General features: G+C 38.5%; 1 long non-coding RNA gene across 1 annotated transcript in view; it reads left to right on the forward strand.

Moving 5' to 3' along the window:
• LOC102160458 overlaps positions 1–22,933 on the forward strand; it is a 569,575-nt gene that overhangs the window by 172,710 nt on the left and 373,932 nt on the right. The window contains exon 2 of the long non-coding RNA XR_002344204.1: positions 3,939–4,080. This is a non-coding gene — a long non-coding RNA (uncharacterized LOC102160458). The remainder of the gene's footprint in view (positions 1–3,938; positions 4,081–22,933) is intronic.

Consider the following 22,933-nt stretch of genomic DNA (forward strand, 5'->3'; position numbering starts at 1 on the left):
AGCCACTTATGATGGAAAATGATGGAAGGTAATATGAGAAAAAGAATGCATATGTATGTATGACTGTGTCCCTTTGCTGTACAGCAGAAATTGAAAACTTTGGGAGTTCCCATTGTGGCTCAGCGGTAAAAAGCTAGTATCCATGAGGATGCAGGTTCAATCCCTGGCCTTGTTTAGTGGGTTAGGGATATGGCGTTGCTGTGAGCTGTGGTGTGGATCACAGATACAGCTCAGATCTGGCGTTGCTGTGGCTGTGGTGTAGGCTGGCAGCTATAGCTCTGATTTGACCCCTAGCTTGCAAAATTCCATATGCCATGGGTGTGGGTCTAAAAAAGACAAAAAAAGAAAAAAAAAAAAGAAATGGACAACTTTGTAAATCAACTGTAATAAAAATTTAAAAATTAAAAAATGTAAATATCTTAGCAAATACAAAGGCAAATGTAAATATCAAAAAAGCAAACAAAAAAATGCTTTCCTGAAAGCGCCAAATGTTCTTCATAAGCATGCTTGCTATATAGCTTCCATGGTGCCTTCAAAGTTTGCAGTGTTTTAATTGTTCACTCTGTACTAGTTTGTTAGCATTTTGGCTTCTTTGTGTCCTGAGACAGTGTGGGATCTGGTGGGACCTCAGAGGCCACATTCATTCCACTTTCAAAGACTCATTATGTTCCTGAAAACTTTGGAGTGCAGTGGTAATGAGGCATGATTCTAGGAAACCCATCCAGCTCTGACTCCTCCTCACTGTTCGGGTGGGAACCTCTTTGGTAGTTAAGTGGGTGATGGGACTTAGGAGGTAATGACGTTTCCTGCAATTAGATCGTGTCCCCAGCAGTCACTTGCAATCCTATAGGAACAATTATAAGGAATCCCCCTTCATTTGGCACAATGAGATATGAACATTTTCTAACGGGCTAATTAGTATAGTTATTATTTTTTAGCCAAAAATGTCATTGTGTAGGATTTAATTAGTCTGCCCTAGGATTATAAGATAACTTCTTAGTTTAGTCAGTCTGTCAGCATTTTCAGGATTTGGAAGGATGCCAGGAACTATCACCTACTCGCTTGCCTAAATGTTTAAGACTTCTAGAAAATTTATTATGACAAGCAGGTAAAGTGTCCAGAAATAAAGGATTCTAAGTTATATGGATGGAGAAGCTATGATCAAAGGACTGTTTAGTCTGTGGAAAGTGTGAAAAGCAGGCCTTGACATCTGTTGTTCTTATTTCTACATTTCAGTACTGAAGTGGCCTAGATGTTGTAGTCTCTGCTTAAGATGTGTTTGGTTTCTAGTAGCAGAACCTGTTTCCACCAGTTAAGCTACGTGGGAATTTATTGCCAGGATATTGTGTCATGCACAGAATGAAGGAGACTCTGAATAGTTCAGTCATGCAATGTAGGAGACCAGGGACGCGTCTGTAACATAAGCTTCTGGAGCTAGTAGCAATCTCTCCGGCATTCTCCTGGTAGAATGAATGTGTTGCAAATAGTTTCAGTTCTTTCGGTTTTCCAGGGAAAGAGAGTTGGATTGGACTTCTTGGGTCATGGAATGGATTGAGTAGCATCCTCTCAAAATTCCTGGCCACCCGGGACCTCAAAACACACGACCTTATTTAGAATAAGGGTTTTTTAGAGATGTAGTTAAGGAAAAGGTAGAGATGGGGCCATCCTTGATGAGGGTGAGTCCTGCCTCTGCTGAGAATGTCCTTAGGAAGAACTGAAAGGGAGGTATAGCGGAGCAGGTGATGTGAAATGGAGGCAGAGAGTGGAGTGACGTGTCTATACGCTGAGGGACACCAAGGATTGACAGCGAGTTAGAAGGGAGGTGTGGGATGACACGTTCTCCCTGAGAGTCTCCAGAAAGTACCAACCCTGCTGACAGCTTGGTTTTGGACTGGGGTCCTCCTAAACTGTGAGAAAATACGTTTTTGTTGTTTTGAAATACCAAGTTTGTGGTAATTTTTTTCAGTACCCTTAGGAAACACATACAGGTCATGTGTCCATTCTGTGCCCAGGAGCAGCTGGCACTGTATCTGGCAGCTTCACTGAAACTGAGTGCAGTGGGCTAGAGGGACTTCTCCAAAGCAAATCCAGTGATGTCATCAAAGAAAAGAACATGGATGGATGGCAGAAACCACAGAAAGGTCCATTATGTATCATATGAGCTTTCCCAGGGAGCTGGGGTCAAGGATGGGAAATGTGCTGTCTGGTACCTGCCTCAGTTATAATGTGAAGTCCACCCTTGGATTTTGCAATGTTACAACTAGGAATGATATAAGTTTTTTGAGAATTGGTGGCATTGTTGCGGGGCAAAAGATATAATATAGCAAGGCAAAATGTAGGCTAAAGACCTCATTTATGTGGTCTGCAAATAATATATGATTGAATATGATACGAATCAAGAAGGCAGACTCTGAAATGAATGAAAACTTACTGCTGTATTCATTAAAAGTATCTTGGAATAATAACCCCATCTCATTATTTGACTGGGACATTGTGACAAATGTGGGTTGATAGTCAAAAGAATAAATTCTAGCCCATGTGCAGAGAAATCACAATGGGCTAAGTGAAAATTGTTGATATTTTTTGAGGGACTCCCCTTAAGTTGTTAGGTATCTGGTGGCCAGAGGGGTATCTTTGTGTTTATCTCCTTGCAGCTCTAACAACAAAAACAATAATAACAATAACAGCAACAATAATAACAGCTGATATTTACTGAGGGCTTCCTATGAGCCAAGAACCATGCCAAATGTGCTACACACGCATCATAATCCTTTAACAACTCAATGTTGTTGATAGTGCTAGTGGCTCTGATTTTGGGGTGTGAAAATGAAGATAGGTGAAGCAACTTGCCTAGGGTCACAAATCTGTTAAGCAGTGATGCTAAGATTCAAACCCTAGAGTCTTGATCCCAGAGACTAAATTCTTGAGTAATTGTTTATCTATTATGTGTATCTTCATTGTGTCATTTCATTAAAGAATTACCTACTTTTTTGGGTTGTTGCTACCATCTCTCTTTTGAAAGCCCAGAAGCCTTACTCATGTGGGTCCCATGAATACTTTCAAATGTCAGTAGAATGAGCCAGAACTTTCTTTGTGCCATGAAGTGTACTGTCTGCTAAGTTAATCTCTTTCCCATTGGGGAATATGTGTAATACAAATGGGTTTAGCTAGACTTAAAATCAATCATCAAGGCTACTGATGATGCTAAAAAAAAAAAAAATCAAAAGCAGTTAGCATACAAATGAAAGTGATTCCCTATAACTGTGTGGGACAGATTTCTTGAACCATACCAATAAATCAAGAATGTAGAGGCTCAGTTATAAAGGAAGATAGATTGAACAATTTTCCTGTTACACACAAGCTGCTTTGTACTATGTATCTATCAGCTAGTGATTCAGATCTACTTTAGAAATATATAAGTAAACATGGCCACATATATTTAAATATACTTGCATTAAAAGTTGCCAACTAATGATCTGAATTGACATAACCAAATTATTTCTGAAATCTTTTTTTTTTTTTTTTTTTTGTCTTTTTGTCTTTTTGTCCTTTTAGGGCCACACCAATGGCATGTGGAGGTTCCCAGGCTAGGGGTCTAATCAGAGCTGTAGCTGCTCGCCTATGCCAGAGCCACAGCAATGCCAGATCCGAGTCTGCGACCTACACCACAGCTCACAGCAACGCTGGATCCCCAACCCACTGAGCAAGGCCAGGAATCGAACCAGAAACCCCATGGTTCCTAGTCAGATTCATTTCTACTGCGCCACGACGGGAACTCCTATTTCTGAAATCTTTAAAGTCCCTTTTGCATAACTATAATTAGAAGTTCTTTGCTATAAAAAAGGTAGTCTATAAACATCCCTTTCTTTTTTTTTCCCCATTACTTGAGATTAAATTTTTGTTGTTGTTTGTTAATGGAGGGCTTTTTGAATTCATAGGACTCCCTGCTGGAGCATACCCTCTCAGCTGTGTCAAGAGACTTCCCTGCTGGGATTTTAGAGATACAGATGAAACCAAACAGATACAGCCTCACGTGCTTCTCCCAAGAAACGGTTGACTGTGGCCTCAGGACTCTGTCAGGTACTGAAGTAATCTGTATCAGGGCTTTTGGGATGTTAGTCAACAGAGAGGATGCTTTCCTTGACTGGCTCTAAATTCTTTCTTCTAATCCACTCTATACCGCTCCCCTATTGTTCTGAGATGTCTAACCAGGTGTGCTTGCAGTCTGCACATGGTATGATGCCCTGGGTAAGAGCTAAGAGTATGCGTTCTGGAATCTGACTGCCTGGCTTCCCAATCTTGGCTTTTTCATGTGCTGGCTTGTGAACTCGGGCCAGTTACTTAATTTTCTGTGTATTTCAGTTACCTCATCTATAATATACGTGTAATAAAGTATCTAGCTTATAGAAGTGTTTAGAATGGGATAATCCAGATAGAGCCATTAATGTGGATCCTGGCACATAGAGCTCTTACACAAAAATGTTATCTACTACTATTAGCTACAAAAGTCCTGGAGTTAGTGAACATTATTGATTTTGTCTGTCCAGCATAATCCCCTTCTTGCGAACTTATGCCTTGCTTTTCCGTTGGGAAAGCATATCTTGACCAAGCTTTGTCCATGCGGTTTGACTCTTCTTCTCTCTTATCCTCAAGTCCAGAACTGGCCTTAAGATACAGATTTGACCAATTAGCCTGAGTCAAGTGACTGGGTCAAGAATGGGCTTGTGACCCAAGTGGACCAATGAAACTCTTTTTTGGGACTTGGGTAAAGTGTTGAGAAAGAGAAGCTGATGTTGCTGGGATGTAGGATGTAAGTCTGGAGGTTCCAGGGGCTATCATGTGGACTCCTGGGCTTGTCTGAGAGAAGGAAAGCAGAACAGAGAGATGAGAGACTGAGTCTTGGAGACATCAGGGGGTCTTGGCATCCTTAAAAGCCAGACTTACCCCTGGACTTTTCAAACACTGACATCACTAAATGTCATTTTGCTTAAGCCGGTTTGATTTGATTTCCAGCACTTAAAACTAGGGTGAACGTATGTTCTCTTTTTGGGACAGTCCTAGTTTATACCTATTGTCCCGGTATAATTTTTAATAGTGTCTTACTTCACTCTCAGAAGTGTCCTGATTGAGAGGATAAATTATTGGGCCATATCATTTGAACCCCAAAGTCCAGACCAATACAGCCACACTGGAGCAACATCCTTGTGGAGTCCAAACTCTTGACAGCCTCTCAAATCATTCAGCGCATACTGTGTTCGGACTGGAGAGAGTTCTGCTGAATACCCTTGTCTCCATCTCCAATAAGGGTCTAAGGCTTCTAGATTGGCAACTGCCACAATGACCTCCTTATTCCAGCTCTGGCCTTTAGGCCATGGCTCCTTAACAGTACCTAGGACCCTTGTCCTGGTAGCAATAAACTGAACTTTTTTGGTTAAGGAATTAGCCTCACTAGTCAACCTCTCTGTGTCTCCCCCACATGCACACACACACACACACACACAAACACACATACCATACTGGGCTAGATTAGGTCCACCCAGCTCCCTTTTCTTATTCCATTACCGTGTTTGCTCACCTCCCAGTTGTGCTAAAGGGGACAGCTATGTGTTGGGAGTTGGTTGGGCAGACAAACGAGGTCCCTAGGATCATTTTACAGGCCATTGAAGACACACTGGAGAAGATCTGACCTGTAATTGGTGATGTTGTCTCTGAATCTCTTGTTTTTCTCTTTTGATGAAGCAGAACACTGGTTTTGAGTCCAGACTTCATCTTCACCATCCTTACCAACTGTATAATCTTAGGCAAGTCACTCATGACCTCTCTGAGCCTCCATTTGCTCCTCTGTTAAATGGATTCAAGGGTGTGTTCTCTCTCATCCCACAAGGTTGCTTAATGTTGAAATAGGATGGTCGCTTTCTTTGTTCATCCGCTGATATACCAGTGTAGGGAAATTGAAAACTCTGGTTTGCTTTGACAGCTTTCCTTACCTGGGGTTTCACTTGAGGTCTTGACTGTTATCACCAGTGTTTGATCGATACATCAGCAAGTTTCATTACTTCCACTCTAGGTTTCAAGCATTTCATATATATAAGTGTTTGTGTTTGTATTTTTTGGGGGGAGTAGGAGACAAACGTTACTTATACTAACAGGAATTGTTGTTGGGCAACATGAATTATTAATGTGTTGTTAATATTTATTGAGTATTTACTTTTTTGTCAGGCCAACAGTTAACTGCTTTCTGGGCATTATATCATTTAATCCTCATAATGACATAACTAGCATGTATTGTTAGCTTATGCATTTTTCAGATTAAGAAATTAAAGCAAAGAATTGGCAGAATCAGAATTCAAACCCAGGTCTGTTTGATCCCAAAGACTTTGCTTCTAAAGCTGATGTTATTTTGCTCATTTTGTATTTTGGGAAGAACACTCAGCTTGAAGTTAGAACTTTGGGGTTTCCATGTTCCTCTCTGCTTTTGACCAGCTGGGTGACCTTGGGCAAGTCAGTTTACCAGATGGACCTTTATTTCCCTGTCTGACAAATTTGATGACTCCTGAGGTCCCCTGGGCCCTGATGATTTTGTGATTCTAGATACTGGGTTTGGATCAGGAATTTAGTTTTTCTTTAATATTGTAAGGTCTAAATCTTCCCTTTGTGGGGATGGGGAGGGAGATGCATTTTCTCCTGAACTTAGTCACCAAGGCTTCCAGCTGCAAGTCCAGAATAAAGAGGAAGGAGTGGTTTGTGGGTGTGATGAAGGAGAAGTTCCTGCTGCCAGATATTTAGAAAATGGTGAAATTTGCATTCAAAGTATATTATTAGTAGTAGAAAATAGTGATTAATGCCATTTCGTGTTCCTTTCAGAAGTCATGATAGATAATGAACAATGATAACAGTATGCATGATTGCTGATCCTTGTGACATTCAAAATAGATTCAAAATTCCCATTCCTCATACAGGACTCAGGGCATGATATTAAATTCAAACTTAGGGATCAGATTTAAAATTCAAATGCATATCCTCTTTGCATATCTATTTTGACACAGCATTACAAATTACTCACTGTAATATGAATTAAAGATGGACTTTTGTACAACGGGGGAAACATTAAAAGAAATTCTATTTAAATTTAAATCCCCCTTTTTCCCTTTTCGGATTTTCTCCCCACTATTTATCCCTCAATATATCTGCTAATTATCAAAAATATTGCTGTTTAAACAGTAATTTGTTCATTCACATTTTATTATTTTTTGCTGGTAGCAACTGCCAAGAAGCAACGTTGATGTCTTGCATCACAATTAGTTCATTGTGATGTTCCTAAATGAGAGAGAATTTTAAAAGTACTTTGTCCTATCTGCATTTTAGTATTTACCTAGTGTACATAGTGTAGGGAGAAGTGATGTCAAGAAGGGACAGAGTGGCAAATGTGCTTCTAAGTGTGTTACAATAGAGCCGGTGAAATGTGCAAAATGACAAATTAAATTTAATGTTCAGGTGCATTGCCAATTTGTTTGGGGGGTAAAAAGCAGCACCCTTTGCTAACCCGATAAGAATTAATCAGATTTTAATTACTTGTTGTGCAGCCTTGACTGTTTAGCACATTTATGCCTAGTGGTTACTGGGGCATCTCAAACCAACTGGCTGAAAATTTCCATCTTCTAAACCATGGTTATGGTTTTCTGTTAATCATTTTTGGACCCTCTATATTTTTTTTTTGGCAATCTCATTTCTTCTATGACGCTTATAATTTCCTTTGGGATTTTCCTTCTTAACAGAGGGGAAAACAATTTGCTATTTTGTATAAATGAAGGTGATGCCAGTTTTAGTGGCCTGAGGTTTTTTCCTCTGTATTGTGGAAATATCCTCCCTGTTTTCATCTATCAGGGAAACTCCCTGAGGTTAGGGGCATAGTTTGTCACTACAGAGATGGCGCCTGATATTTTGGCCTCATTGACATGGTGTTATAACAAAGCGAGTGAACCTCAAACTTAATTTAGCAAAACAATCAAGCCCATAAAAAAAGGGCAGGAAAAGAAAATCAGAGGTACTTTCAGTGAACTTATTGTTGAACTTAAAACATTTTTCTTAAAATTGCCAGAGCTTCCCAGCTTGGCTCTGGTACTTAGGTAGTTCCACTCATGGATGCTGGTAAAATTTCCACATGAGACTCAGTAGATATAATGAAATTCAGAACTGCATTCATTTTTATGTTTCTTCAATTCCTAGAGGTCCCTGTTTAGGCTTCAGTAAAATCAGCCCTGGACTAATCAATGAGAAATTGCAGATAATATGAATCCTATAAAATCAATAAATTCTTATAATAATTTACACAAGCATATTAGAAAAGCATGGTAGTGCATAACCAAACAAATCCCAGGGAATATGCTCCTGCAATCTTTACAACTCAGCCAGATGTGATGATGTTTTACAAACTTTTCTCTAGGATAATCTTGGCATTTAAGAGAAAGCATATGGCAGACTTTCTTCTAATTTATGCAAGTTAAAAACGAACATATATAACTCCTTTAAAAGCCAAGTTGTTAGTGGGTAGAAAAGTTTAAGTGAATTTTGAAAGAAAAGAGACCCGCTAGTCCTAGATGCAGGGTAGTGTTATCCGTCTGAAATACCAAGTCTGTTCTCTTCCTTAATGCTAGTTATATAGGTAATTCCAGTAACTGTTCATGGCTGCACTTTCATGGTCTGCCTTAAAATGACGACTTCTTCTACCAGCCCAGGTCACTCATTTTTCCCTCATCCCAAAGCTGTGGTGTCCCGAAGAGAGATCTGAATTGGAACCACAAGATTGGAGCTTTATTTATGACTGCATCAGAAGCTCTTTCAATCTCTCTCAGCCTTAGTTTCCTTATTTCTAAAATGATTAAATTTGGGGTTAGTAGATCCAAACTATTTCATTTAGAATGGAGAAGCAACGAGGTCCTGCTGTATAGCACAGGGAACTATATCCAATCACTCATGATAGAACATGATGGAAGATAACAGGGAAAAAGAATGTGTGTGTATGTATGTATGACTGGGTCATTTCTTTGTACAGAAGAAATTGACAGAACATTGTAAATAAACTATAATAAAAAAGTTAATAAAATAATTAGAACAATGCTAAGTATATAAGGCACAACATTAAAAGTGCTACTGATCATCCCTGAGTAGATAGATTCCTGATCTGGAATAACTGTATCTCTGAGTAGAAGAGTCACGGCAGGAGCCTATGATGGTTAGTTTTAGGTATCAGTCTGACCAGGTTAAGGGATGCCCAAATAGTGAGTAAAACATTATTTCTGGGTTTGTCTGTGGGAGTGTTTCTGGAAGAAAGTAGCTTTGCTTCAGCAGACTGAGTAAAGAAGATCATCCCTCAGTAATGTGAACAGGCATCATCCAATCCATCGAGGGGCTGAATAGAACAGAAGGACGAAGGAAGTTGAATTTCCTTTCTCTTCTTGCGCTGGGGCAGCCAACTTTTCTTGCCTTTGGACATCAGAGCTTCTGGTTTTTGGGCCTTTGGACTCTGTGACTTTTATCGGTGGTCCCTTGGTTCTCAAGACCTTGGACTTGAACTGAATTATACCACCGACTTTCCTGGTTTTTCAGCTTTCAGACAGCAGATTATGGGATTTCTTGGCTTCCATAATCCTAAGAACCAACTCTTATAATAAATATCCTACTACATATATTTATATGTAAAATACTAGTTTTGTTTCCCTGGTGAATAGTGGCTAATACAAGGCCCAAGGACTTTATGGAGGGTTTCAGTGAAGGAAGAGATCTGGAGAACAAGCTGGGAGGGTATCATTCATTCATTCTACAAATGTTTACTGAGGACTTACTATGTACCAGGCACTGTGCTACCTGTTGGAGGCACAGTAATGACAAAAATCAAGCCCAGAGCTTATATTCTAGTAAGGGAGGAAGACTTTATTATATAAATAAAAGATAACATTGAAACTGTGATAAATACAACAAAAGAGAGGAATATGGCACTATGAAGACAAATAAGGTGAATTTAAGAGAAGCTAAATCACTGGAGCGCACTCAACTCTCCCGTAGGCTCTTGTTAGGGATGAACTCAGGCTATTGGGGATGTATCAGGCCCTTTTTTGTCCTTTAATTTGAAAATAGACAATATAAATTTGATATTATATATTTTGCACAGAATTATAGTTTCAGATCTCACTGATTTTGTGCGCCTTTGTTTTATCTAAATATCTTCAGATTGATTCTTTTGGGTTTGATGGCACAATGATATTTGTATGGAATGGATTTTAAAAAGTCATAAAAACCTAACTTACTGTATATAAATTTAATGGTAAAATAAATTTTATAATTGGAGTGAAGAGATGTGTTCTGTTTGTGTTTTTATCAAGGCATGAAGTGGTCAAAGCCTGGATTTCAGTTCAGATGGAGTCTACTGTTATTGACTAATAAATGTGTTAAATATTTGCCTCGGGGCTTTTGTAAGACTGAAGTTGGATTTTCACAATTTTAGGTGTACTAGGTTCTGTATACCTCCAATTATACATGCAATTTAAAGATACTTGTGGATATTTCATTTTGTAGGGATGCTGAGGGAGTTAAGTATTTATGAATATGTTCTATTTTTAGTGAGGGAATGAGATCTCTTGCACTGAATACATAGCAGGAAGACTAAAGGGAGTTTGTTTCTTTCTAGCTTGCTGAAAATGTATGGCATGAGGGAGGTTGCTTTTCTCTTTGCAGTGATCTTGAAGAAGGTAACACCTCAACTTTCAAACAATTTTTTATTTCACAGCAACTGTGGGGTGGTTTTTTTTTTTTTTTGGTCTTTTTGCCTTTTCTAGGGCCTCTCCAGCGGCGTATGGAGATTCCCAGGGGTCTAATCAGAGCCATAGCCACCGGCCTACGCCAGAGCCACAGCAACATGGGATCCGAGGCATGTCTGCAACCTACACCACAGCTTACGGCAACGCCGGATCCTTAACCCACTGAGCAAGGCCAGGGATCGAACCTGTAACATCGTGGTTCCTAGTCGGATTCATTAACCACTGTGCCACGACGGGAACTCTGGGGGTGGTTTTCTTAGTCTGCATACTGATACTGAGATGGATGTCACAAAGACTCCAATAATAATGAATATATTTTTTTTTGCCTTTTTTTTTTTTTTTAGGGCCACACCCATGGCATATGGAAGTTCCCAGGCTAGGAGTCAAATTGGAGCTATAGCTTCTGGCCTGCACCACAGCCATAGCAATGCTGGATCCAAGCCACATCTGCGACATATACCACAGCTCATGGCATTGCCAGATCCCCGACCCATTGAGCAAGGCCATGTATCAAACCTGCATCCTCATGGCTATTAGTCGGTTCTGCTGCCCCACAACGGGAACTCCCAATAATTTATATTTGTGTAGTAATGTATGTTTTACAAAGAGAAGCTTTGTTCTAGACCTCAAAGTATTGAAAAATGATATCAAAGGAAAAATTTTGAATATCCTGAAGGTTATTCTATTTATTATAACCAAGCACAATTTGAAAAAAGCAACATTAGGTACTAGGGTAATGAAAAGAAGTTTTAAATAAAACTATTCATATCTTAGGTTAGAAAGAGGTCCCAAATTTATTCAGCTATAAAACTTGAGCTTCCTGTGTCTTTGAGTAGATAATTTTAATCTATTGCAGAAATTTTAAGCCATTTTTTCTTCAAAAATTTTTCCCCACACCATTTGCTCTCATCTCCTTCTGAGATTCATGTTACATGTGTGCTTGATATTGTTTCCCAGGTAACTAGGTCTCTTTGATTTTTTTCCCTTAATCTTTCTCCCTAGATTGGATAATTTCTATTGATTTGTCTTCAAATTCACTAATCCATTTCTTTTTCTGCCAGCTCCAATTTCCTCTTAAACCCAGCCAATGAAATTTTCATTTCAGATATTTTACTCCTCAATTCTGTAAGTTCTGTTTGGGGTTTAGAAAATATATGTGTAGTTCCACTTGTACTTCAAGATTCCTTATCTTCTCACTTATTATAATCATCTTTTCTTTAAGTCCTGGAACATATTTATAACAGCTAGTTTAAAATCTTGTCTGCTAATTCTATCATCTATGTCATCTTGTGGTCTATTTCTGTTAATTGCATTTTTTTCCTTGATTATAGTTAATATTTTCCTACTCAATCACATGTCTAGTAGGTTTTAATTTTACACCAGACATTGAAGATGACACATTTTAGGAAAAGTGCTTTGTAATGTCTTACTTTAGTAGGTGCTGAGTTTTATTTTGACAGGCAGTTAAATTAATGGCTAATTCTTTTGGTTCTACTGGACTTGCTTTTATTCTTTGTTAGGTTGAGTCTAATTTCAGTTTTGTACTAATTATAGTGTATGACCTTTACTCTGTTGTCTGATGCTTCTTCTGGATGCATCACATTTCTAGGGTTTAAACTGAGTGCCCAAATTACTCAGCAATGTCTTTCTATTCTGGCTGGGTGAGCCCTAAATAGAGTTATTTGTCAAGTTTCATCCTTTTGCATATGGCTGTCCAGTTTTTCCAACAACATTTATTGAAGAAGCTCTCTTCTCTCCATTGCATGCTCTTGGTTCCTTCGTCGTAAAGTAATTGACCCTATATGTGTGGCTTATTTCATGTTCTCAATTCTATTCCATTGATCTATGTGTACACTAGATTACTGCTGTTTATTCTACCCTTGTGACAAGGTGTATTTTGTGATTCTGTTAGTAGGGGTGCCCCGCGTAGAATCCATTAAATTTATTTTCATATTGTATAAAAATGACCTAAAATATTGTGAGAAGGGATGTTTGCCATGTCACAAACTTTAGTTTTGCTTGAGGTTATAATATTCCTTCCCCAAATTTGTCTTGCACTCTAGGAAAATCATTCATTATGTAAAATGGTGTAAGAACACCTGTCTTAAAAAATGTGGCCCACTTCTTATTTCCCATCTCTTCATATGCCTCTTTATCTTCTCTAGTGCCACAGTCATATCTTGGTTCAACCTTATAATGTATGTTACTCACTTCTATGCAAAACAAACCACACACCACACATATGCCATAAACCATCGTCCATTTACTTATTTTTCCCATTAAATGAATCAATAAAGATTGGGACATGAATTTATTTAGGGAGTTCTGTGCCAGTATTTTTCTGAAAAAAGGGCCAATTCATGGTTAGGCCCTTTTTCCATTACCCCTGTGATAGGGCTAATGGCACCCAAGAGTATTGGGTTCATTTTTAAGAACTCTCCCACATTTTCAGCTTATGGTTTTCTTTATGTTTTCAGATTGTTCACTTCCATTGGTATTTCTAAAATTCAGTGGCAGAAAGAAAACAATGTTAGGTGATATCAGAAAACCAAGCTGAGGAAATAAAATGAATAAAAATGAAGAGTCACAAATAATAATGTGAATATAGAAGTTACTCTCATTGCTATTTCATATCAGCAAACAAAATAGAATTCCTGGAAAAACTTGCTGGTGAATTTAATAAACAATGTGAAGCATATAATCATATAAACTGTATGATAAGTTTTTTCCCTTAAATTAATGGAACTCTCTTTGTTCAGAAGGAAGTTGGGAATTGAGATCATGTCAACTGCAACCCTGCTGGTTTGCCCAGATTTGCCTTGATTTGTTCTTGGAAAGTTCATTAACCTGCTTTCCATTGAGAGTCAAACATATGATCTGAACTTGAGGCAACCTGGAAAGAATTTTGCTTTTAGCAGAGGGTAGGTTTTATTCTTCCAGTTGAACCTCTTATAAGACTGGGACCATATCTTCTATTGCTTTTCTTATTTCCCTACAGTTCTCAACTGGTTTCTGTACCCAAGTAGAACTTAATAAATATCTCTCTATTGACTGACTTTCAGCCTTGGAAATGTAGAATATTGTCAGATCAACTAGGGATTATGGACAGTGGGAGGAATAGCTCAAAAAGAGTATTTTTCCCTGTTCGGTTTGGTGTCTCTTATGTTTTAGAAAGGTCCTTCTTTCAGAAGAAACTATTTTAGCTTCAGTGTAGTTTTAATAGGTACTTTGAAGAGATATTTCCTAAGTATGATAAAAGTATGACTTTAGATAGAAAATTCTATTAGTCACTTCTTTTTAAATAATTTTCTACTTATTCTTGACCTACAAAGGTATCTAAATGCATTTAGATGCTAGCCAAATTCACTTTATAGTGGTAGGTGAGATGCTAATTAGATATACATCTTTATAAATATGACAGATAACTCTGACAATGAGAAGATTTTTCTCCTCTATTAAAAACTAAAAACTCTAGGAGTTCCCGTTGTGGCGCAGTGGTTAACGAATCCGACCAGGAACCATGATGTTGCGGATTCAGTACCTGGCCTTGCTCAGTGGGTTGAGGATCTGGTGTTGCCTTGAGCTGTGGTGTGGCTTGCAGACACACCTCAAATCCTGCGTTGCTGTGGCTGTGGCGTGGGCCTGCGGCTACAGCTCTAATTAGACTCCTAGCCTGGGAACCTCCATATGCTGCTGGAGAGGCCCTAGAAAAGGCAAAAAGACAAACAAACAAACACCTAAACTCCATAAATAAGTTTCTGTACACTTTTAGTAGGATTTGAAAGTTCATCTACATATGTATTTTTTATATTCTTTTGGGGACCTTGATGTAGTGTGGCAAGGGGATTTTTTTTTTTTTTCTTTCAAGAGACATTGAGTTACAGAAAAAAAATCAATTGAGGATAACATCATTGAAAGCCAACAGAGTATTATACTCATTAACTCAATAAAGATCAGAAAGCAAAAACTTTACATAATTAGTATATAGAGAAATGTAGAGGGAGGAGGGAATGAAGGCTGTGGGTCCTTCTTAGTGTTTTAAAAATATTTCCATCCCATAAGCTTCAATAACTAGATAAACTGAATGTTGGTAGATCCTAGGCGTCTGCTATTCCAGCTTGAATTTTGCATTATAGACTAAACTTTAAAAATGATATTTATCTCCTGTTAACATAATTTTAGTGTCCAAATATTCAAATACAACTGATGTTGCAGGATAATGAACCATGTTTAGATTATGAATTTAGGTATTCTCTGGCATCACTTTTTGTACTTCCGTAGAATAACAAAACTCTGGTTTGAAAAGCATGGTGCTGTAAAATATTAGATAAATATCATTATGATAAAGTTTAATGACTTTTCACATTGTTTCCTTCATTCCACTGTGAACTCCTGGAGGTCAGGGACTAGATCTTATTTTTCTTCATATCATTAGGGGCTGGTTTAGGGCATAGCAAACAGTAACATGTAGTATTTACTTACTAAATGGAATAAATTAGTGTATATTTTATACTCAGGCTGTCAAAGACTCATTCAGGCTGTGAACATCTTTGAGGAAAATGACTGATAATTGTCAGCAATTCATTTTATTTAGCTTATAAGATGTGCTGTGGCTTAAGTGGAAGTAACATTGGATTGGTTGCCGGGAGAGTGTCCGCATGACTGAACCCGTGTTCTTGGAGCCATTTTCCAAGGCATGGTCTAAAACTTTTGGAGGGCTATGGGGCCATGACATAATCAAAAGAGGTTTATCCTTCGCAAACATGGAAAACAAGCTTAAGGTTACTAAAGGGGAAAGGGAGTGGGGAGGGACAAATTAGGAGTTTGGGGAGTTCCCGTCATGGCTCAGCGGTAATGACTCAACTAGAATCCATGAGGACGCAGGTTTGATCCCTGGCCTTGCTCAGCAGGTTAAGTATCCAGCATTGCTGTGAGCTGTGGTGTAGGTCGCAGATGCAGCTTGGATCTGGCATTGCTGTGGCTGTGGCGTAGGCTGGCGGCTGCAGCTCCAATTCGACCCTTGGCCTGGGATCCTCCATAAGCCGCCCTAAAAAGACAACAACAACAACAACAGAAAAAAACTACACACACACAAAGAGAAACAAATTAGGAGTTTGGGATTAGCATATATAAACTACTACATATAAAACAGATAAACAACAAGGTCCTGCTGTGTATCATAAGGAACTGTATTCAATATTTTGTAAAAAACCATAATGGAAAAGAAATATTAAAAAGAATATATATATATATACACACACACACACAAAGTGAATCACTTTGCTGTATACCAGAAACTGACACAACATTATAAATTAACTATATTCAATTAAAAAAAAGGTATGTCTTCTCATCAGTCTTTATTGAAAATGACACATAAGGAGTTTGTCTCTCTCTCTAGGGAGACTTCATTTAAAAAATATTCCAAGTGTATATTAATCTCTAGGGCTACCATAACAAAGTACCATAGAACAGGTGGCTTAGAAAAACCAGAAATTAATTTTTTATAGTTCTGGAGGCTGGAAGTTCAAGATCAAGATGTGGCAGGTTTGGTTTTTCCTAAGGCCTTTCTCCTTGGCTTACGGGTAGCTTTCCTCTCTGTGTCCTCACATGGCCTTTCCTCTGTGTGTGCTCACTTTCCTGGTATTTCTTTTCTTGGAAGGACACCAGTCGTTTTGGATTAGAGCATCACTCTCTGATTTCATTTATCTCTCATTACTTCTTTAAAGGCCCTATCTTCAAATACACATACATACATATACGTATGTATGTATGTATGTATGTATGTATGTATATTTTATTTGTCTTTTTAGGGCTGCACTCGCAGCATATGGAGGTTCCCAGGCTAGGGTCTAACAGGAGCGGTAGCCGCAGGCCTACACCACAGCCACAGCAACATGAGATCTGAGCCACGTCTGCAAACTACACCACAGCTCACAGCAATGTCAGATCCTTAACCCACTGATGGAGGCCAGGGATGAACCTGCATCCTCATGGATGCTAGTCGGGTTCTTTAACTGCTGAGCCACGACCAGAACTCCAATACATATATTTTGAGGGGACACAATTCAGTTTATAACAACACATTACTAAGGGTTACTTACAAATAAGCTATGAATTGAGATGTTAAAGGTGATCGTGTTACTTGAGGGTCCTTCCCAGTCTAGTGTGCATTCAGCTATGAAGCCTGGCAGCCATGTACACCTGTGCACCTGTGACATCTAAGTTTTTGCCGTTATAGCTTCAGTTCCTCCTTCTATTTGGTGGCACTGTCCATCACAGTGCCCAGCCCTCCACTAGCCAAGGAATAAGCACATGACCTGAACTAATCTGGGTAGACAATGTCTTCCTGAAATTTCTCTTGTTAGTGTAGCCAGCCAAAATGCAAGTGGCTACATCTTATTCGCCTTGATGGCAGCTCACTAAATAAACTGTTTGTCATGGGCGTTGTTGCTTATCACTGGCAGTGCCTGGTTCCTGCTTTTTACAAAATATTCTGGCTTCTTTTTCACGTCCCTTTCAATAAATTCCCTTCTTACCTTTGGATAATTTTTGTTGAAGTCCCTCAGTTATTGTTTATAGTGTTTGAAATAATAATCATAATGATAATAGCAATAACAACAATAATAAAAACTCTAGTAGTTACACAGTATTTATCACTATTACAAAACTCTAGCCTTACATATTTATAGGCATTTGGGTGGAACTTCTGAGCTTGTGGAAAAGATGCTTTGTTATCACTGCCTCATCAGTGTGGTTTTGGATGAGTCATGGTATCCAGTTGCTGCTGTTACATAAATGAATAGACTTTTTAAAGCTTTCATTTTGATTGATCATTCTGGGAGATTCCTGTATGTTATCATTTTTAATGTCATTTGGTTCTGCTCTAATTCCTGATTTTCTTTGTTCTTTTGTAGACATGATAAGGATAGGAATGCCATAGGGTCTTTGCCTCTGGCAAAGCAGGACTTGGATAAAATGTCTGCATTCCACTGTTCTAGAGGGATAGTCTACTATGTTCCTGTCCTTTGGAAGTTGATCTGAAGGCATTTAGCTGATGCACCATTTTTTATACAAATACTGACAAAGCAAGGAAAACAGAAAAATGAAGTAACAGGTGTAAAATCAATTGTCCCCAATAACTAATCCTGGGGACAATCCATAGTCAAGGCACTAAGAGGAGCTGCACAGATACTTTCTTTATTTTGACTTAGGAAAAGGCATCGAGAGTGTCATAGCCCCTACAGAGGCTTTGCTTCCACAGCTGTGGAGATGGCTGCATTCTTAGCCAGTCAGGACCAAGCACCATGTGAAGAGAGGATTCTTTGTGCAACTCTGGAAGAGAGGGCTGCCATAGGTGTTTGGAATGGCAGGGAATGACAGCATGGGCAAAGCTTCAAAGAGAATTGAAAACCACCAGTATATATTACAAACAAAAATGGAGTACAAGAATGGTTTGGTGCTAGAAACATGTGAAGTTTAAACTTTATTATAGTTTTAAAATTTCCCTTCAAAGCTTAATTTTATTTTTAAAGTAATAGAGCAATTCTGCATAAGTTGCTCTGTGGAATAGTGTCAAATTCTTGAATGTGCGAAGCTAGGTTGTAGATCTAGTGCTATTGCAATGAGTAATATTGCTACCTGTGGTCTGTAAATAAGCTACAGATTCCCAGGGCTTAGAAAAGGAAAGAGGAGACAGCACAGACCCAAAGGACCTAAACCTACACAAAATGGTAACAAAAAACAAAGTTTGGAATTAATTATTAGCTTTGACCTTTGGAAGGCTTCTTTGATTTAACAGTCTTGTCAGTGCTGGATATTAGCTTTACTTCTTCATTTTTCAAATTCCAAATGATACTTTTGGAGTAAATAGTTATTGTCCATGGAATTTGAAAGACTTTGCTCATGGACCAAGAAAGGCTTAAATTTTAGAAATTTGCTTTTGAGTCCAGAATCCCTTAGAAAGGCAAAGGGATTTGAATAGACTTTTTGATAGGGCAATTTTTGTTCTTTGAGAAACTGAGGGCCACTTTATTCAGTTTATATTTGAAAATTAAATTTCAAACCCTGAACCTTGCTCTCCCTACCCCCACAATTATTTTCTTTGGTGCTCTAGTTGAGCTCCTTGGTTCTCATTCCTCAAGCCCCCCTCCAGTGATTTTGGAAATACCTAATTCTCTGAATTAAAATACAATCTATATGTATTACTGAGAGTGGCTCCCATTTTCCTGCACAAAACCTGACCGATACAGTGAGTATGTGAGTATGCAATAGCAGGGTACAGAAAGAGTAAGCTAGATCGTTAAGACAGGCTTGATTTTCAGTTTTGCCTAGGGCTGCTGTGCTTACCTTTACCCAAGTGTAGACAAGTTAAAACTATGTATGCAAAACACATGAGATGGGCATGAATACTGCTAACCCAGAACAGCATTCTTAAGTGAGCCATTGCAGTTTCACATCTGTAGACCCAGATGACGTTAGTCTTTAGTGTCTGCCCTGCAGAAAAACGAAATTAAGTTTTGCCTTGGGGGATTCTCCACTCTCGTGTGAGAGGCTAATACTATCCAGTTTTCTCCAGGCTCTTTTTTAGTAGTCACTTTATTGGAGCTGGGGTGGTTGGGGCATCTGTTTACCCAAGAACAAATTGCAAGCCTGGTCAAGATGGATCACTGGGCCTCAGTAGAAAGAACAGGCTGGTGGGATGCCCGTTTTTATCATACCGTTTCTATTCCTCCAGAAGCTATTTGGTTAAGAGAATGAACTTCAATGGTATAAATAAGGACAATTATTTATTTATTTATTTGTTTGTTTATTTGGTTAAGAGTATACTAGTAGCTGTGATCTCTTGCCAAAATATTTTATTTATGTGTTTGCTTTTCCCATCCTCAACACACAAATGTAGCCCTCTTGATAGCAGATGCCTTTATGTCTTGTTTGCTGCTCTATCCTTAATAAATAATATGTTTTTTATGTATTCAGATAATTCAACAACCAGATATTGAATATGTACTATGACCCAGGCCTTGGACTAGCTCCTGGGAGTGTAGCAATAAAAAGACTCCAGGCTTCATAGGTTTGTTGGTAGTAATATGAAAAAAAATCATTAGTGAGGCTTCTTTTCTAGAGTTGGGCCTTGAAATTTTTTTAAAAAGTCACCATCTTTTTATTGTGTACAATATGTAATAACACTGTTGGAGACTGATAGGGTTCCAGATATAGCTTTTATTTTACCTGTTAAAGGAGATTTATAGAGAGCTCAGAGAGGCTCAACAGCTAAGCATTTTGATTTTAGTCTAATTGGAAAAGAGAATTTAATTTTACTGACAATTATAGGGGAATAAAGAATGCACTTAAATTGAAATTAAAAAGTAAAATAGTAAACTAGTTTAGTTTATTGTGATATTGTTGTTTTCCCTGATAATTTGCATTACATGATCATAACCTCATAGAATACATTAAATTCTATGGATTATTATAATAAGAATATTATACTATATAAACTGATAGATTTAAAGGAAAAGGTTTTTTTTGGTAAGTGAAAAGATTGAGTTCTTTACCTTGAAAAAGATTTAAAAGTTGGGTCACCTTATCCATTTTCTTCATATTGATGGAATACAGGTCATTGAAGTCTAGCTTTGTTTAGCTCTTCTTGTTCCATTTTTGACAAAGTGATAAAGAACGTAATTATTAAACTACTCAGCTAACAAAGATAGGGGAATCACCTTCTCAAAAATGGAAAAGCACTTTTTCAAGTATATTAAAGGCCCATCAAATTCTGGACTTGAAATTTATCCCACTTAGAGTGAGGGAGAGGAAGTTCGTATTGAGGAGACATTGCTCTGGATTAGGCCCACCCCCCGACCCCCTGCCAGCCTGGGTGTTGGAACACCTCTGTGCTGTGCTTGGCTTCCCATTTCTTGGAAAACTGCTCCATGAGAGCAGGGACAGTGTCTCTCTGAAGAACTGTTTATATATTTTCTCAATAAATGAAGAAAGCTTGGAAGCATGGTTCGATGTGGGGAATCCTGATATTTCTGGGCCCATATTCTATCTGTCTGTGCCTAAATTTCACATGTGTGTGATCAGGGGCAACTTAATTTCTCCCAGCCTTAGTTTTCTCATGTGTAAAATGGATATTCTCATATTATCTCCTTCATAGGATTGAAATAAATAAGACTGAATAAATGAGATAATCAGTGAAAAGGATTTAGCATAGGGGCTGGTACATTATGAACACTTATTATTGTGAATAAAGAATGTCACCTATTATTGCTGTTATTGGAAGTACATCTCCAAATTCAGAGATTTGGGGACTGACATTCCTCAAGAGACACTAAGTGACTTCATCATGGCTACACAGAGCTAGAACTAGGACTCATTTCATATGGGAACTAGCCCAGTTTACCTCTTGTTACATAGATGCCAACAGTTCTGAATATGTTTTCTTGAAATCCTAATACTCTTTCTATTAACACAATTGAGAGGTCCTAGAAATTTATTGTTCCAGCCTCTAAACCACCAATCCTAGCAATTCTCTATTACCCAGAAGGAATAAAAATTCATTAGAATGAGCTCATGTTTTCGGCTCTGTAAACATGGTCCCTTTATTCTTACCCAGCTTCATTTCAGTGAAAGTTGAATACATCTTTTAATTATTAGCAGAAAATTCTTTATTCTACTTTCTGTGTTCCCCACTTTGTCCCTGTTGAATTTCTACATTGGCCGTCTTTCTCCATGTGCCTTCCTTCTCTGGTTCTTTAAACCTTGGTGTTTCTCAGAGCTCCCTTCTTTTCTTACGATATATGCTCTCCTTTGTTGATCTGATAGATTTTTCTAGGTTTAAGTAGTTGGTCACATCTAATCTACATCTCTAGCTCTGACTCACACCCTTCTCACCCTAAGCTGGATTATTCAGCTGCCTACTCTATTATCACTTGGATGTCTATGGCAGAAATGACTAGATGCTTATCCTACCTTGTTCTTCTTTCTGGGCACACAGGAGAACTATGATTGCAGATCTCTTCTGCATTGGGTTTGGGATCAAATGAATGAGCCCTAGCTTATGTATTGATGTGAGTGAGAATGCTATGTACCAATCCCTCACTCTCCTATCCTCATGGCTGGAAGCAAAGCTCTCCAAGATGGCAGAGTCAAAATGTGGAAGGAGCCTGGATTCCTGAGTCACTCCTTGAGGGAGAGTTTTCTAGGATAGCTGCTTAAATTGCAATGGGCTGTGATATGAGCAAGGGATAAAAGTTTGTTAAGTCACTGAGATTTGGGGGCTATTTGTTGCCATAGTAGAGCTTGATCTTTATTAATACGGTGTCCCTTAGGCACCTTGAGTTCTGCAGGTAGTCAATTTTCCACCTCAGTTGGTGGCACCATCCTCTATTCAGTCACCCAATTCATTGCTCCCTGGTTCTCAACTGAATCCAATTATTAACCAATTCCTGTGGATTTTAAGTCTGATATTTTTTCTTGGAATTATCTATCTTTTATTTTTAGCCATTACTCTAATTTAGGCTCTTGTATTTCTTACCTGCTTGTTGATTTTAAATTTGAATGAATTTAAAACAAACCAGGAATCATTCTATTAGAATAGTTGGTTATTATTAAAAGGCATTCCCAGCAGGGAACAAAAGAGAATGTGGTGACAGTATAACAGTACAGTACAGTTGATGTCTGAAAATGAGTAAATCGCCACATCACTGATGAAGGAAGTGCACACCTCTCTGGCCTTTGCTCTGTGCCAATGATGCTCATATACAAAGAAAAAAAAAGACCCCATACGATGCACAGATGGACAAGTGAGGCTTAATGCAATTAGCCGTGGACACCTGGATACTTCCTACCTACTGTCTTTTACTTTATCTTTTCATCCACTCACACATGCTTTTGATAAAGGGTCATGATGCCAGCTGCTTACTGAGTGCAGATCAAAGTGGGAGCGATAGTCTGGCAGGGGTCTTCTTGCTAAGCTTAACCTTACCTGGGAGAGTCAGTTAGCTCAAAACACTTCTAATCACCTGTGATCCCTCCTTACATCTCCTACAGAGTGTGGGACTATAGTTGACAGCTCCCATACTCCCTTGTCTGTTTAGTGATGCTCTCTTATAAAA

This window comes from Sus scrofa, chromosome 5 (genome assembly GCF_000003025.6).
Source record: "Sus scrofa isolate TJ Tabasco breed Duroc chromosome 5, Sscrofa11.1, whole genome shotgun sequence".
NCBI lineage: Eukaryota > Metazoa > Chordata > Mammalia > Artiodactyla > Suidae > Sus > Sus scrofa.